Source organism: Hyperoodon ampullatus, assembly GCF_949752795.1.
Source record: "Hyperoodon ampullatus genome assembly, chromosome: 2".
Lineage (NCBI taxonomy): Eukaryota > Metazoa > Chordata > Mammalia > Artiodactyla > Ziphiidae > Hyperoodon > Hyperoodon ampullatus.
The window spans coordinates 44,052,316-44,068,120 of NC_136915.1; the positions used below are offsets into that span (position 1 = coordinate 44,052,316).

At 41.3% G+C, this 15,805-nt stretch overlaps 1 pseudogene across 1 annotated transcript in view; it reads right to left on the reverse strand.

Annotated features, from left to right (window-relative positions):
- Positions 1–3,725: 3,725 nt before the first annotated feature.
- The window catches only part of LOC307064304 (calreticulin-like), a 33,482-nt pseudogene continuing 21,402 nt past the window's right edge, over positions 3,726–15,805 (reverse strand). The window contains exons 6-9 of the transcript in view: positions 14,578–14,691; positions 13,271–13,414; positions 9,111–9,203; positions 3,726–4,019 (exon numbers count right to left, since the gene is read on the reverse strand). The product of the transcript in view is annotated as a calreticulin-like (transcript). The remainder of the gene's footprint in view (positions 4,020–9,110; positions 9,204–13,270; positions 13,415–14,577; positions 14,692–15,805) is intronic.

Below are 15,805 nucleotides of genomic sequence, written 5' to 3' on the forward strand. Positions count from 1 at the left end.
ATGAAGTATATCACACTGATTGATATTGAACCATCCTTGCATCCTTGGAATAAATCCCACTTGATCATGGTGTATGATCCTTTTTATATATTGTTGAATTCGGTTTGCTAATATTTTGTTAAGGATTTTTGCATCTATATTCATCAGAGATGTTGGCCTGTAATTTTCTTTTTTTGTAGTGTCTTTGTCTGGTTTTGGTATCTGGATAATGGTGGCCTTGTAGAATGAATTTGGGAGTGTTCCATCCTCTTCAGTTTTTTGGAAGAGTTTGAGAAGGATAGATATTAGCTCTTCTTTATATGTTTGGTAGAATTTCCCTGTGAAGCCATTCTGTTCTGATTTTTATTTGATGGGAGGTTTTTTTTTAATTACAAATTAAATTTCACTACAAGTGATTGGTCTTTTCAGATTGTCTATTTCTAACATGAATGCATTTTTAAAACAGTGCATAGTGAAAAATATGAGGAAACAAAATGAGATTTAAACGCTATACCCTTTACATGAATTAAAAATACACCCAGGGCAAACAAAAATTCATATTTTGTAAGAACATATGCAAAAAAAGTTTTATATGAGATAGAACTTAGTTGCTTGTGTTGGGAAGGGAAAGGCAGTAAAAAAGAAAAAAAAAGTATCAAATAAGATTTAAAACTGGTAATCACTGACCAAAGAGGATAAAGTGCCATGTACTGAAGAGTGTGATTAACCAAATCATTTCAACCCAAAGTCAAACCAGTTAACCAATGAATAAACACAAAACTGGAAGAAAAGACAATAAATATTGCACAGATGTCTCTGGATTTGGGAATAATTAAAATTTTTTACTTTTTTCTTAATGTGTTTGTAGATATGAATTTTTTTACATTGAACATCTGTTACTTTTGAAAATTAAACATATAAGCAGAAGTTCAAAAGAAAAACTCAATCTGGAGGAGTATGTTTCAGTGGCAGAATGGTGGTATTCAAAAGACAAGTCCTAGCAGGAAACACAAAAATTTCAGTCTGTGTGCAGAATGGATGGAACTATTCATTAATTTTTTCTTGTAAAAATTACATTAATTTCTGAAATAGTGTTTGTACAATCAATCAAAATAAAGGTAAAAAATTAACAAAGGTAAAGCAGCAACTTTAAAAAATATATTAAAATGGATTTTTTTTTTTTTTTTTGGCCGACCGGCACAGCTTGCAAGACCTTAGTTCCCTGACCGGGGATTGAACCTGTGCCCTCAGCAGTGAAAGCTTAGAGTCCTTACCACTGGACTGCCAGGGAATTCCCTCAAATTGATCTTTATTGTTTACTACTCCCTCAGAATTCTGCATGAAAATCAGTATCTTTATCGGGTGATACTTGAAAATATGTAACAACTGGTAGAACATATGCCTGACCAATCAGAGCAGACATTGGTAGTAAACAATGGCATCCCTAAAACATAGATTCCTTACACACCAGCCCTGCAGCCCCAAGACAGGGTTTAGACTCAGTACCTGAAGCCTTGCTCTTTTTCACCATGAGAAGACTCTTATGTTATAGAAACAGGTATAAAGGTGAAGGGTGCCAAGATATGCTACCCCAAAATATGCCACTTTGGCATAAAGGTTATTTTAAGCTAAAGGCACTTGAAAAACAGCAGATACAAAAGGGATACTTTGATCTCCCCTTTCCGCCTGAATACAGGAGGTAAAGCTCCCATGTAGGAGCTGCCCTCCACATACCAGGAGAAAAGAAACACTCATCAAGTTGAGAGCAAGAGAATTCTACACAAACTGACATTGTTAAAATAATTCTTATCTTCCTTTAGCCTCCCTGTACATTTTAGTTACTTTTCCACAATTGCCTCTCTTTGTTTAACCTAGTATTAAAGCATTTAGGTTTTGCCACTTTTTTGGGTCTTCATTTCCTTATGAGGGCTCCCGTGTCACATAAAACTTACATTGAATAAATTTGTATGTTTTTCTCCTGTTCATCTGTCTTACGTTAACTAAATTCTACGGCCCAGCTGAAGACCCTAAAAGGGAAGAGGTAAAGTTTTGCCTCCCTGCAAAGGCAAGTTTTTCAAACCAGAACATTCCAAAGATTGTAAGGCCCAGTTACTACAGCAGACTCCAACCTACGGGAAAGAAAGAAGAAGGAGTTCTTGCTGCTTCTCCCTGACCTCACCACCCCACTCCTGTCATACAGGTACCCTGCTCTTTGACTCTGAACTTTGGTTCACACATATCATCCTCCGAAAGACAGAGTCATGAATTCTTCAAGAGCTGGTTCAAAAGTTACTTCCTTCGTGAACTCTTCCCTGAAAGCACCAGTCAGAGTTTTGTTCATTCTTTTAACTAATATTTATTGAGCACCTATGATGTTCCAGACCTAAATTTGTAGCCCTGTGCTATCATAATTGTGTCTGGGCTTGATTCTCCAGCTACACTGGGATTAATTTTTGGTGTAGTCCTAGTAAAATAAAGGAAGGAAGAGTCAGCATTTAATCCTCACAGCTGAGTTTGCAAATGTGAAAAATGAGACAGAAAAATGAGAAACAGAAAATAACTCCCACAAGCAAGTTAGATTACTTGCCTAAGGTAATACAGCTGATAAGTAAGCAGGGCCAGGAATCAACCATGGTCACCTTGAACACCTGGCAACCATATTAGCTTCTTATGAAAAGGCTGTCACACTTCATGCAACTACTTGTTCATATGTTTATTTTTTGAGAAAATTTTTAAAAGAGGAAAATTACTTTATGATTATTTTTGTTAAAAGGGTATTTTTTCCATGTGAGACTTGTCTACTAACTGTACTCAGTCATAATAGATATTTACTCACTCATTCAACAAACAGCCTAATGCAATGGAAGGATAATCTTTGGAACCAGACAAACTTGAGTTCAGATACGGGCCCCGCCCCTTACTGGTTATTTGACCCTGAGCAAGTGACTTGCCTCCTCTTAGCAGTTTCTGTATCTGTAAAAGGAAGATAATAATGGTATCCTCTACAATGGCTGTTCTGAGGATTAAATGAGCACATTGCAGTAGTTGCTCAAATTTATAGGAAAGTGCTTTGTGATCTGTAAAGAGCTATGTGAATGCATATAATGATATTGTGAGCCGATGGTACAGAAAGGATAACTGTAGAACCAGCAAACCCGCAAACAAGTAATAATTAACTAAAAATTAGGGCACAAAACAGCAGAGAAGCAAAAGGAGTTTCACAAAGTATCTTTGTTTATGTTAAGAGGAAGTCTGATTTTGTTTTTAAGTGCTTGATACACCTGCAAGAAGAAAACATCAAGCATCATCACCCACAAATACAGCTATCAGAACTGCTCAGTAAATACTAAATAATACAGATATTTAAACAAAATAAAATCACTGGATATACTGGAATAAGTTGAAAGTGAGGCTCAAGTTTATACAGAGGCTTTTTTACTGTCAATTATTTTATAAATACCGCGATAATGGTAAGTACTAATAGCTACTATTTGTCGACTGTCTTTTTATATCAGGCAGTTTGCACACATAGCTAATTTAATCCTTCCTTACAGCAGCCTCATGAAACAGGAATTATCACTCCCTTTCCATTGACAAGTAAAGAGAAGCCCCAAGAGGTGATGGGACTTTCCCAAGGTCATACAGAGCAAAGGAGATGGGATATAGAAATCCAAATTCAATGTTCATTCAGAGAGAGCAAGTAATTTTGCTCCCCAGACTTTACCAAACCATGAACATTCTTCCTTCTAAGCAACATCATTTGCCTCTGAGAAGTAACCATTTGTTACCCAGTTATAGTTCATCCTCTGATCAACATGGACTTCTACATTTTTACCCAGAAATGTTCTTTCATCATCATCTTCCTTCAGCTGCCTGTAATTTCCTGGTTCCTCAGCAGAATCCTCTTCACTTCCCTCTTCTTCAATTCCCCAGATGTCATCTTCCCTTTCTTCCTCCTTTTCCTTTTTCTTCTTGGCCTCTTTTTCCTGTTTTCTTTTTTCCATTTCTTTGTACAGTTCTCTCCATTGCTTCTCTATGTCCTGTTTAGAGTGTGGAATTTCAAAATAATTTACAGATGGTATAAACAAAGTTAACTCACTTTAGAAATGTCTGGCATCTTCCCACACTCTTAAAGATTTCTGGTATGGTGTTTATTTACCTATAAATTTTCAGTATGTGTGGGGTGGAGAGAAGTGTGTTTGTGTGTGTGTGTGTGTGTAATTTGTCTGTAAATAAAATTGGTTCAGATTCAACAAACATCTACTGAATGCCTACAGTATTGCTAAGCATGGTGTGAGACAGTCTACACACATTATTTCTATTCCTTACAGCAATGTATGAAGTGTTACTGCTCCCACCTTCTAGATGAGGAATATGAGATTCAGACTGATTAAATCAGTTCCCCAAGCTATATAGTTAGTGAGTGGTAGAACTAGAATTAGAAACCAGGTTTTCTGGTTCCAAGTCTGGCCCTCTTTCTGCTATATCACGGGAAAACAACTTTTATGGAACTCTTTGAATTTGCTTTTGAACTGTAGCCAGTACAAGTTTGCAGTCAGACATGGGACTTCTGAGTTCTCTAATGTGTTCATCCAGGTGCTAGAATTTGATCCTTAGAGCCGTCTTCATAAATTTTACTACTCAGAGGGGCCTTAAAGAAAGGACATAGTCCTTGGGACTTCCCTGGTGACACAGTGGTTAAGAATCCGCCTGCCAATGCAGGGGACATGGGTTCGAGCCCTAGTCCGGGAAGATCCCACATGCCGTGGAGCAACTAAGCCTGTGCGCCACAACTACTGAGCCTGCGCTTTAGAGCCCACGAGCCACAACTACTGAGCCCTTGTGCCACAACTACTGAAGCCCACGTGCCTGGACCCTATGCTTTGCAACAAGAGAAGAGGCACTGCAATGAGAAGCCTGCGCACCACAATGAAGGGTAGCCCCCACTCGCCGCAGCTAGAGAAAGCCCGCGTGCAGCAACGAAGAACGAATGCAGCCAAGAATTAAAAAAAAAAAAAAGACACAGTCTAAACTCCTCTAGGGCTTTAATCCTCACCTAGAGAATCTGGTGGTCTTCTACCCAGACCTGGGGGACAAAGCTAGATTGAGAACCTGCATGCCCAGTAGGATAGGGCCTTCGACAGTCCTAGTGGGAGCAAGTGCTTGACATCTTGCTGTGTTTCCCACATTATTCTCACATTCTCTCTTTCAATCAGGCCTTCATTTTCTTATGCCTGGAAAGCACTGGCTACAGTTAACGTCTCTATTTCTTCACTTCCCTCTCGCTGCTCTACTCACTGATCTGTTCCCAACCTCCGATCCTTACCAAAACAGTTCTTGCCAAAGGCAACAAGAGACCAACTCTACCAACTCCTCAAGCTCACCTGGACCTATAACAACTTGCTAAACCATTTCCTTTTCATTAGACCTCAACCAACTCATATCTTCCCTTTCCGGCTTTCTTTATTTTTATGTGATTACTCTCTTGCAAACATCCTCAACTCCTTTGCCCTTCCCTCCTTTAGTTGGGCAAATCTTCAAATCTGGTTAAATCCAACTTGCCATGCCTGCACCTAAGCAGAGAAAATGGCGAGAGAAAATAGTAAAAATAGATTGTTCTCATTTTAAACTCATTAAAACTAAACTCAAAAATTAACTATAGTCCAATATAAAAAATTTTTTTTAAATGCCAAGACATTTGACAATTAAAAAAAAAAAAAACTAAACTCAAGTGAGCCCTTAATGCTAACTGATGAGCCTACTATATTTCTGTGGTTGGTTCACTCTCCTCCTTTTCCCCTGGAGCAATGTTGGGCTAGCAAGACTTTCTCAGAGCTGCACTGCACTTGACTATAATTCCTACCCAATTCTCCTTTTCCTCTCTCCTTTCACAGGTGCCTATTCATGCACCCTCTACCCTTCATCTTTCCCAGGCATTATTCCCAATAAATCGCCTACATTTCTAACACCATCTTGGTGTCTGCTTCTCAGAGAATACAACTACATATACTCCCACCACCAGATCTACCCATCTGCCTGTATTTATTCTTATATAGTCATTCTTTATTCCTGTGATTATGGATAAAATATCCATATTCCTATGGAAAGCCAACCCATCTTCTTGGGCACTAGATATCATCCACTCTCATATTCTTAAAAAAAAATTCTTAAGAATTCTAGAAATTCTCCTCTTTCTCTCCTATATTGTTTTTGCTCTTTATTGTATCATTCCCATTAACATACAAGCAGGCAGGAAGATCTACTGTATATAAAAAAAAATCTTGACCAACGTTTCCCTTTACCTACCACCCTATTCTCTCTACACTTATTACAGCAAAACTTCACAAAAGACTAGCTTATACTTGCTGTCTCTAGTTGTTCTCCTTCCATTCTTTCTTGGACCCATTTTTTTCCCCTATACCTCTTACTGAAACTGCTCTTGTCAGAGTCACCAATGAACCCCATGTTATTAAATGCAGTGGTCCATTCTCAGTACTCATCTTTCTTGATCATTCAATACAATTGATCACTCCTTTCCCCCTTAAAATACTTTCTTCACTTGGCCTACAGGATAATGTCCTGGTTCTCTTCCTACTTCACCGGCTACCCTTTCTGTTTTGTTTGCTGGTTCCACTTTATCTCCCTGATCTCTAAATATTGGGGTGCCCCAAAGCTCATCCTCAATAACTCCATCCTTCTGGTCATTGGGGTCAAAAGCCTTGGAGCCAACCCTCTTTACTCCAACTCATATTTTGTATCTAATCCATCACTCTTGTGAGTTTAGCCTTCAAAATGGATCTAGAATCTGAACATTCCTCTACCTCCACCACTACCACTCGCTTCTGTGTTTGTTCCCCTATAGTCCTTTTTTATTCCTATAGACTTTTGCAACGCAGCAGCCAGAGTAACATCTTAACCTATGAGCCAGTTCATATCACTCCTTTGCTAAAAATGGCTCCAATGGCTCCCCATTTTACTCAGGGAAATGGCCCCAACTACTCTCATTCTTTCTCACTCAGCTCTAGTCACACTGTACTTCTTACTCTTTCTTAGACAAGCAAGTTATGCTTCTACTTCAGGGACTTTGAATTTGCTGTTCTCTCCACCAGAAGGCTCTTCTTCCCAAACATCTGCGTGGTTTGCTCCTTACTTCCTACAAGTCTCTTAAATGTTGCTTACTCAACAAAGCCTCTCCTGACCAAAAAGCAAAACCCCCATGATGACAGCCCTCTCTATTGCTTTATTGTTCTCTGTAGTTTATCTCACCATCTCATGCATATATATTTACTTCTTTATATGTTTCTTGTTGGGCTCCCCTGACTGAATGTAAGCCCCATGAGGGCAGAAACTTCCCTGTTTTATTTCACTGGTATATCTCCAACAACTACAACAGTGCTTTGAACAAGCACTCAACAAATATTTGTCAAGTGAATATATAAGTTAATAATAAAGATAATTCCTATCATCATTCCCAATTTATAGATGAGGAGACTGAAGATCAGAGAGGTTAAACAACTTGACCAACGTTGTACAGCTAGTAGGTAATGGAGCCTGGATTTGAACCTAAGCAATCTAGCTCTAAAACTCATGCTCTTGACCAATATGCTTCCTCAATAAAACAATATTAGAGGACCTCCCTGGTGGCACAGAGGTTAAGAATCTGCCTGCCAATGTAGGGAACATGGGTTCGATCCCTGGTCCAGGAAGATCCCACATGACGCGGAGCAACTAAGCCTGCACACCATAGCTACTGAGCCTGAACTCTAGAGCCGACGAGCCACAACTACTGAGCCCATGTGCCACAACTATTGAAGCCCGTGCGCCTAGAGCCTGTGCTCCACAACAAGAGAAGCCACCACAGTGAGAAGCACGCACACCGCAACGAAGAGCAGCCCCCACTTGCCGCAACTAGAGAAAGCCCAAGCGCAGCAATGAAGACCCAACACAGACAAAAATAAATAAAATAAAATAAAAAAATTTATTTAAAAAAACAGTATTAGATGATAACCTCAAAGTAAAAACAAAACAAAACCAGACTAAGAAGTGTCAAAGTCTAATTTTTATTTTTTCCATGATGACTGTGTCAATGCTTCTTTGAAAATGCTAAGTATCAAAGTTCTCTCAAAAATTTCTTTTTTGGGACTTCCCTGGTGGAGCAGTGGTTAAGAATCCACCTACCAATGCAGGGGACATGGGTTCGAGCCCTGGTCTGGGAAGATCCCACATGCCACGGAGCAACTAAGCCTGTGTGCCACAACTACTGAGCCTGTGCTCTAGAGCCCACGAGCCACAACTACTGAGCCCACATGCCACAACTACTGAAACCCACACGCCTAGAGCCCGTGCTCCTCAACAAGAGAAGCCACCACAATGAGAAGCCCGAGCACCACAATGAAGAGTAACCCCCACTTGCCACAACTACAGAAAGCCCACACACAGCAACGAAAACCCAACACAGCCAAAAATAAAAATAAATAAATAAATTTCTTTTAATGCCTGTGCTTTGCTGCTGCTCTAACCATGAGCCTCGTCTGCCTTTTGGGTAATCAATCACTGGCCACAAACCTGCTTGAATGGCCCTTCCTGCAGAACCAGGAAGTCTGGATGAAGGGTGGCACCAAGAAGAAGCCATTGTCCTAAGTATCACTCCACCCGTAAAATAGTTCTAGGAGAGCAGGGAAGCTGGTAAACAGCACTAACATCTTGCTTCTTTCTCCAAGTCATCCATCACAAATGGGTTCAGTGGCTCCCTTCTAGATCACCACACTGTGAGCAGGGAGTGTGACACAGAAGGAGAGTGCATTCTAACTCAACTAGTTAAAGGCTGCATGTGACCTTACACAGTTTATATATACTCTATGAATCTCAATTCCTACATCTGAAAAACAGGAATAACAATACCTGTCTTGCTGGGTTGTTTTAAGGGCTAAGTGGGAAGACTTTTGGAAAGTGTTCATAGAGTCAAGTACAAGGTTGTAGATGTCCAATGAATACAAGTTCTTTACCCTGCCTCTCAGGGCCATGTAACCAGCAAATGAGACAATGACTGTGAGACTGATTTTTTAAATGCAGAGAACAGTGCACAACTGAGGAGTCAGACACCTGGAAATCCAAGTGAGGGAAAATCTTACTTTTCTTATTCCCCGGCTCTTATTTCCAGCCTCTTCTGCAAACTCTTGATCATTTGTAAGAAGGAAATTGTCAAAGATGCAGCCTGATTTCACCTGTTGAAATGGAAACAATGGGATTATTAGAACTAGGTCAAAAGACTTTAAAAAATCACCTGGAAGCTTTGCTAAATGCAGATTCCTAGGCCACAAACCCAGAGATTTTAATCAATAACTGAGGTGGAGTGAGGGAATACAAAGATGATTAAGAGCACAGAGGGTCCAGAATGCTGTACCACCTTAGCTGATCTGCTCTAGAAAGAAGTTACTTTACTGTTTCCCAAGGTTCTGTGTTCTCCAAGCCTGTGACCACTCTTTCAGAGGGTTGTGAAGAAATTTTCATCATTCTGCTAGGCTCCAAACTTCTGTCCAGTGGCTTTTGCCCCAGCTCAGATTGACAGTCTCTGCTGCCACTTATAGATGTCCTTTTTAAGGTTCTCTCCTCAATAAAATCAGAAAAACTAAAAGAATATGGGGAAAAGAAAAGGTTTAAAAAGAAGTGCAAGCACAATTTAAGATTCTCTACCATATTTCTCTATTTTTAAAAAATAACATATTTAAGATGTACAATTAAAGAAAAAGATGAATCAAGTCAATGGTATATAATAATTTCAGTGTTTATTAATGATAAAGGAACAAAATAGAAAGAGCAGCAGTCATGGAGTCAGACAGCCCAGCTCAACAACATACTAGCTATGTGACTTTGGGGAAGTTACTCAACTCCTCTGAGCCTATTCCCTCATAAGTGAAGTATTAAAAGTAACTCCCTTGAAGTGTTGTCATGAGCATTAGAAATAATATATGTAAAGCACAGTGTCTAGCAGATAACAGTCATTCGATAAATGGTAATAGTTATTATCATAACTTTTCAGTATCTGGATATGTTTCAAAAGAAACAAAAGGAGAGTCATTCTGGATTTTTTTGCTTTAGCATTATATGTTAAATAAATCAGCAAGTTAATTGTGTAAGAGCCGTTGTGTGACCACGAGAAAGTTTGCAGCATGAGTTATCATGTGTCCTTCCTCTAGGGTTTGAAAAAAGTTTTGTTTTGTTTTGCTTTTTTTAAATAAGGAAGACTTTTATTTGGCTTACATCATCCCCCCAACCCTGCCTTCAGCAGAAAAATAAATGACAAAATAGCCACTTTGAATAAAGATCGTTAATTTCCTCTGAGCCATTTAAAAAATTGGTTTTAATAATTCCTTATGCAACTTTACAATTTTTTTCTTTGGGATTTTTTTTTCTTTTTGTGAGTTGGGATTTATTTATTATTTTTTTTTATTTTTTTCTTTTTGAGCTGTCAGCAGTCTTGGTTAGGAAACTGCTCAGTTTTTGGCTCTTCCATTTTTTCTACTCGCACAAGAAATGTTTCCAATCTCCCCTGTTCTCTTTGGTGCTCACTTACCCCCATCCCCCCTACACTAAACTCCTGGCTCTGCCTTCAACTGAGAATCAGGACATGAGGGCCAGTCCTGCTTCCTACAGCTAATTAGTGGAGGGACCTTGGTTTACTCATATCTCTTCTGTGCCTCCATGTTTTTATCTGGAAAATGGAAGAAAATATAATTTCCCTGCTTTCTTCATACAGTTCTCAGGAGAAAAGAATATGTGAGAAAGAGCTTTGTGAGACTGTAAAGCCTAAAAAGTTAATTCACTGAAAGTTACCTGGTTTCCTGTGATGTCCCACTTGAATCATAAAATGGAAAGAGTGCCAAACCTATGTTTGAGCACTTACTAGCTATGGGATCTTGACAAGTCAAGTCGTCTCTCTAAGCCCTCCACTTCCTGGTCAGTAAAACGGAGATGATAAGCCCTACCCTCCAGCCCCACAGGGCTGTGACACAGACCATATGACCTAAGGAATGTCAATGTGCTTTGCATTATGGCTGTTAGGCTATATTCATTGCATTTTTTGTCACTACTCCTTCAAAGATCATGAGGAGTCCCAAAGCTAAGAGAAAGAATTTTCTTGTTCACTGCCATCTCCTCCTAGTCTCTGTCCTGATGAAAGAATGCCGTATCTTCTGCCTAAGGAAGAAAAAAGGAAAGAAAAGAAAAGGGACAGTGTATGGGAGTGTAGGAACAGAGAACAGGATGGGTCAGGGACTAAGCAGGAAGATTAAGCAGCTTACTAGGCTAGGACCTGATGCAGAGGGCGATGGACTCACAGAGCATCTGGAACCCCGGGTTGGCACAGGGCAGGTGAGAGAATTCCGGCCCATCTCTATGCTGAGAGTTGCTAGGCTTTTCCAGCGAGGTGCAGGGACCCTGTGATAAACTGGATGTGTTGGTCTGGCTGAGTGGGTAGGGTGGAGTAGGACTTGGGAGTGCCAGACCCAACTAGAACTTAAAAGGAAAGGATGCCTGCAAGGGTGATGTCAGCACTGTGCAGAACTGTATCACAAGACAAAAAAAAAAAGAGATAATGCTGGAGTTTCAGAAATGTCGTCTCTCAGGATTTGTCCCAGACCTGCTGGATCAGAATCTGCATTTTATTAAGATCTGAGTGATTCATATGCATGTTAAAGTTTGAGAAACACTCCTTCAGCATGGCTTAAATTCTCAAATAGAAAGTTTTGCCTACTTGAGGAGGAAGATAGACCTCAGAGCAATTAGTGTCAAATAATTTTTAAATTTTGTAGATGAACAAAGAAACTGTTTAAAGTGTGTGCCTTAATGTTTTCAGTGGAAAAAAAAAAACCCCAATGCACTTTAAGGAAACAATCAGATTAGGCATATTAATGTGACCACATATTTTTTCAAGATGTAGAAAGTTCCTATTATTTATTTAAAAGGGAGAACTGAAAAAAAAAGAGATAACAATGGGAATTTGTACAAACTGTATCCACATTCTTCAGATAAAAAAGGAACAAAAGAAGGACATATGTCTCTCTTCTTCCTTCTCTCCTGAACCCCTACTATGCACATGGTAATTTACATACATCATCTCCTTACACTTGTGTGCTGGCCTCACTGAGTCAGGAAAACAAGAAAGTGAAAATAAATAAATAAACCAAGAAAGCTTCAAATTGGGGGTGTCTGTTCAAGAGACCTTTAGCAGCCTTGAACTGTAGAAATCACTGGTCAGAGACGGAGATTTCACCAGCTGTAGAACATTCCAGGATACACCCAAGAACAAGTGGCTGCAGTTTCTAGAGGCTCTATTGTACGGTGGGTGTAATCAATAAACAAGGACTTTACGGGCTGACAGACCTTTGAATCCTGTCTCTCCCATGCACTAGCTGTGTGCTCTTGGGCACATCATGTGACATTTCTGATTCTCAATTCTCTCAAACATAATACAGGGTAATAATAAGGGATATTAATGCTCACTTTCCCTTCCTCTCCAAGGGAATTCCAAGACTATGTATTGATAGGTTGCAGTTTCCAAGAGGCCTCCTGGGCTAAAGCTTTCACTCTGGGGCAGGCACTTGAAGTGCTCTCTTTCTCCTGAGTTGGGAAAGAATCCTCACATTTTCAACATCAGCTCTCATTGGAAGAAAACAACTCTGTGAAGGCCTGAGTATCTGAGCCCTCCTCTTCTCCTTCAAATCAGAGCCAGGAAAGGTAACTGGCAGAGAAGAGGGAGGCTAGGTCAGGATTTGTCACCATGGCTGGGACAGTCAGTCCCAACATCTATCTGGGGATTTTAATATTTCAAAGTTTTACCACATCTCTGATTCCCTTTTATTTCCAGAACTACCCCAAGATTCACATAGGACCGGCCTAGCAGTATAAAGTATTGGAACACTGAATCTAGCCTCAGAAAGGCCTGCATTCAAATTCCAGCTCTTCTGGTTACCAGATGTGTCTTCAGGCAAGTTAGCTAACTTTGCTGAATGTCAGTTTTCACATTTAGAAGTAGGAGATTTCATAGTGAGAGTTAAATAGCATTTACAAAGTCTTTGAAATAGTGCTTGGTACATGGTAGAGACTAAATAAATTTTAGCTATTATAATTATTAGGATGAATATAATTAATCCCATTTTAAAGAGGAACAGTTTGAGGTTTAGAAAGGTCAAGACTCACTCAAGTTTTGTAATTTCCAGCCTGGAGCTCTTTCTCCTTTGTGGAACCTTTAGAGGGACTGTTCTTCCCTGGCTCTGAGCCCAGAGAGATTTACCCACCAAAGGTCCAGGCCAAGGACACTAATGTTATAATAGTGACAAATGGTTGGGTCGGGTTTATATTCAGCGTTGTCTATTTCTGGATGAATCCACTCCCCCTGGTAACTGAGATTGTGAATGATCCGAGGTTTACATTGTCCCTAAGCAAAGCACCAAAGAGTGGACATGGCATTAGTATTTTTCCATTCTTCTCATGCAATCAGAAAGATTAATCAATTAGGCATAGGGATTCAGAGCAGGATTCCTTGAGCTTCTCTCCCTTGCTTTGAGCTAATGCACAAGACCCTTCCAGGTTCCCCTTTCTTTTTTTTTTTAAAAGATGTTGGGGGTAGGAGTTTATTAATTAATTTATTTATTTTTGCTGTGTTGGGTCTTCGTTTCTGTGCGAGGGCTTTCTCTAATTGTGGCAAGTGGGGGCCACTCTTCATCGCAGTGCGCGGGCCTCTCACTATCGCAGCCTCTCATGTTGTGGAGAACAGGCTCCAGACGCGCAGGCTCAGTAGTTGTGGCTCACGGGCCCAGCCGCTCCGCGGCATGTGGGATCCTCCCAGACCAGGGCTCAAACCCGTGTCCCCTATATTAGCAGGCAGATTCTCAACCACTGCGCCACCAGGGAAGCTCCCAGGTTCCCCTTTCTACCCAGAGGGATATGAACAAGGTAGCAGAGACCCATTCTGAGCCTGGTCCCAGCTTTCTGCATAAGTTTGTTCATGATGTTAAGAAAACGTAGCTTCACAGGGAACCACCATCTAAGGACTCTGGACTTGGGGCCATTCTCTTCCTGGTGTGCAGTGTAGGAAACTGTGACCAAATAAAACAATGTTTGTTTCAGTCAGTATTATCTCTGGAGCATTTGATAGTCAATTCCTTTAGTTCCCTCTCATTTCTGACATGAGGTCAGGACTTAGCCCTTAAAAAGAAGTTCCCCCACCTTCCCCCAACATGTTTGGCTTATTCATGTCCTACCCTTCCCCTTTCTGGACCACTTCTGAGACTCCCGGTTCCTGACCCCAGACCCATTTCCTGTTTTGATCATGTTCCTTTGACTGATTTCCACCACTCCGGACAAATCCCTTGCCTAGGGCTCCCTGGACCTCCGCCTCCCAGCATCAACCTTGACCAGACCACCTTCTCCCAGATAGGCACAGCCCTGAGAACACGGCCCAAATGAGGCTACAGTCTTATGGAGAAGGGGAAAGGAGGAAGATGACCACAGGATCTCAGAGTTTCTGTTCTGTAGATTAAAATTTACATCTCTTCTCTCTTATTTCTCATACCGATTGGCAGGAGAGACCCCCCTCACCTTATACTTCAGGTTTGGTGTCAGGGGCCCTTCCCACTCCCCATTCATTGCCTCATTCCAGTCGTCTGGCTTCTTGGCTTCCAGGTCTGGGATGTATTCGAAGTCTTCCCAGTCCTAAAACAAAATGTTCCTCCATGAGGGCAGATGGGTGGGCCGGAATGAAACTGGGTTACAGAGTACAGTAGGGTTGGACCTGGCGCCCTACCCCTGCCGCTCTCCTGTCCTCACCCATGTGAAAGCCCAGCTCAGGACTCTGCAAACACATCCAAAACATACAGCAGAGAAAAAGCCTTTAAGCAACTCCAGTGCCTCCTCATATTCTCTATCCTTCTGACCTTGACTACTTTAAGCTCAAATAAGATGGGAATTTCCCTTATCCTAGCCCTCTCCCTTCCCCAGTTATATGCCCTGACTGTCAGAACAAGTCTTCTAGCCTGAGTCCCTCTTCCTGAAGCCCTCTCTTAGTGACCTGCCTTGTACCCCAGCATGCTCCCAGATCTGTATCAGTACTCCCTTGTACCCCAGGTCCCTTCTATTCCCTAAGACAGAGCTCCAAGTCATGGCCTGTCCTAACGTTCATATTTCTTCTGCTCTGGAGCCTCCAAAGTTTTGCTCTATCTGCCTGGCAGTTCACCTTGGTGCTGACCACTTCCCAGAATTACTAAAGGCTTTGCTGCCAAGCCCACTAGACTCACAGTCATTCAGTAGCATGAAGTTCCCTAGTTCCTGGGATGCCTCAGCTGTTTTGTGGTTCCTGAGACATTAACAGTCAGCATCCTCTCCTGGGGGCTATAGAGTTGATAGAGCTCAGCCTATCTAAGTAGTCTCCACCTTCTCCGGGTCTACTCAACAGGGAGCATAGAGGCCTGCAGCCTCTCCCCTCTCCCTCAGGCCTTGATCCAGCCCTGATTACATCAGGTGCATGGTCCACACCAGGAGGGAGAGTCTATGGTTTGTCTTGCTGCCCTGAGCCTGCCTGCTGGGTCTGGAAGTAAACTAGTCCCTAATTCTCCCAGGGTGCTGAAGATCCAGACACTGCTTGATCATCTGCCTTAATTCCCTGACTACACCTCCCTCCCTCTGGGTTTGGAGCCCACTGAATCTCCCTACACATGGCTGGGCCACCGCCCACCTCTCTACAGGCCTCTCCTTAAGGAATGGATTCCAGTTGCTGGGTGCCATGCTGCTCTTTGCTGAACCCTGAGCGTCTCCTCTGCATGAGGGTCAA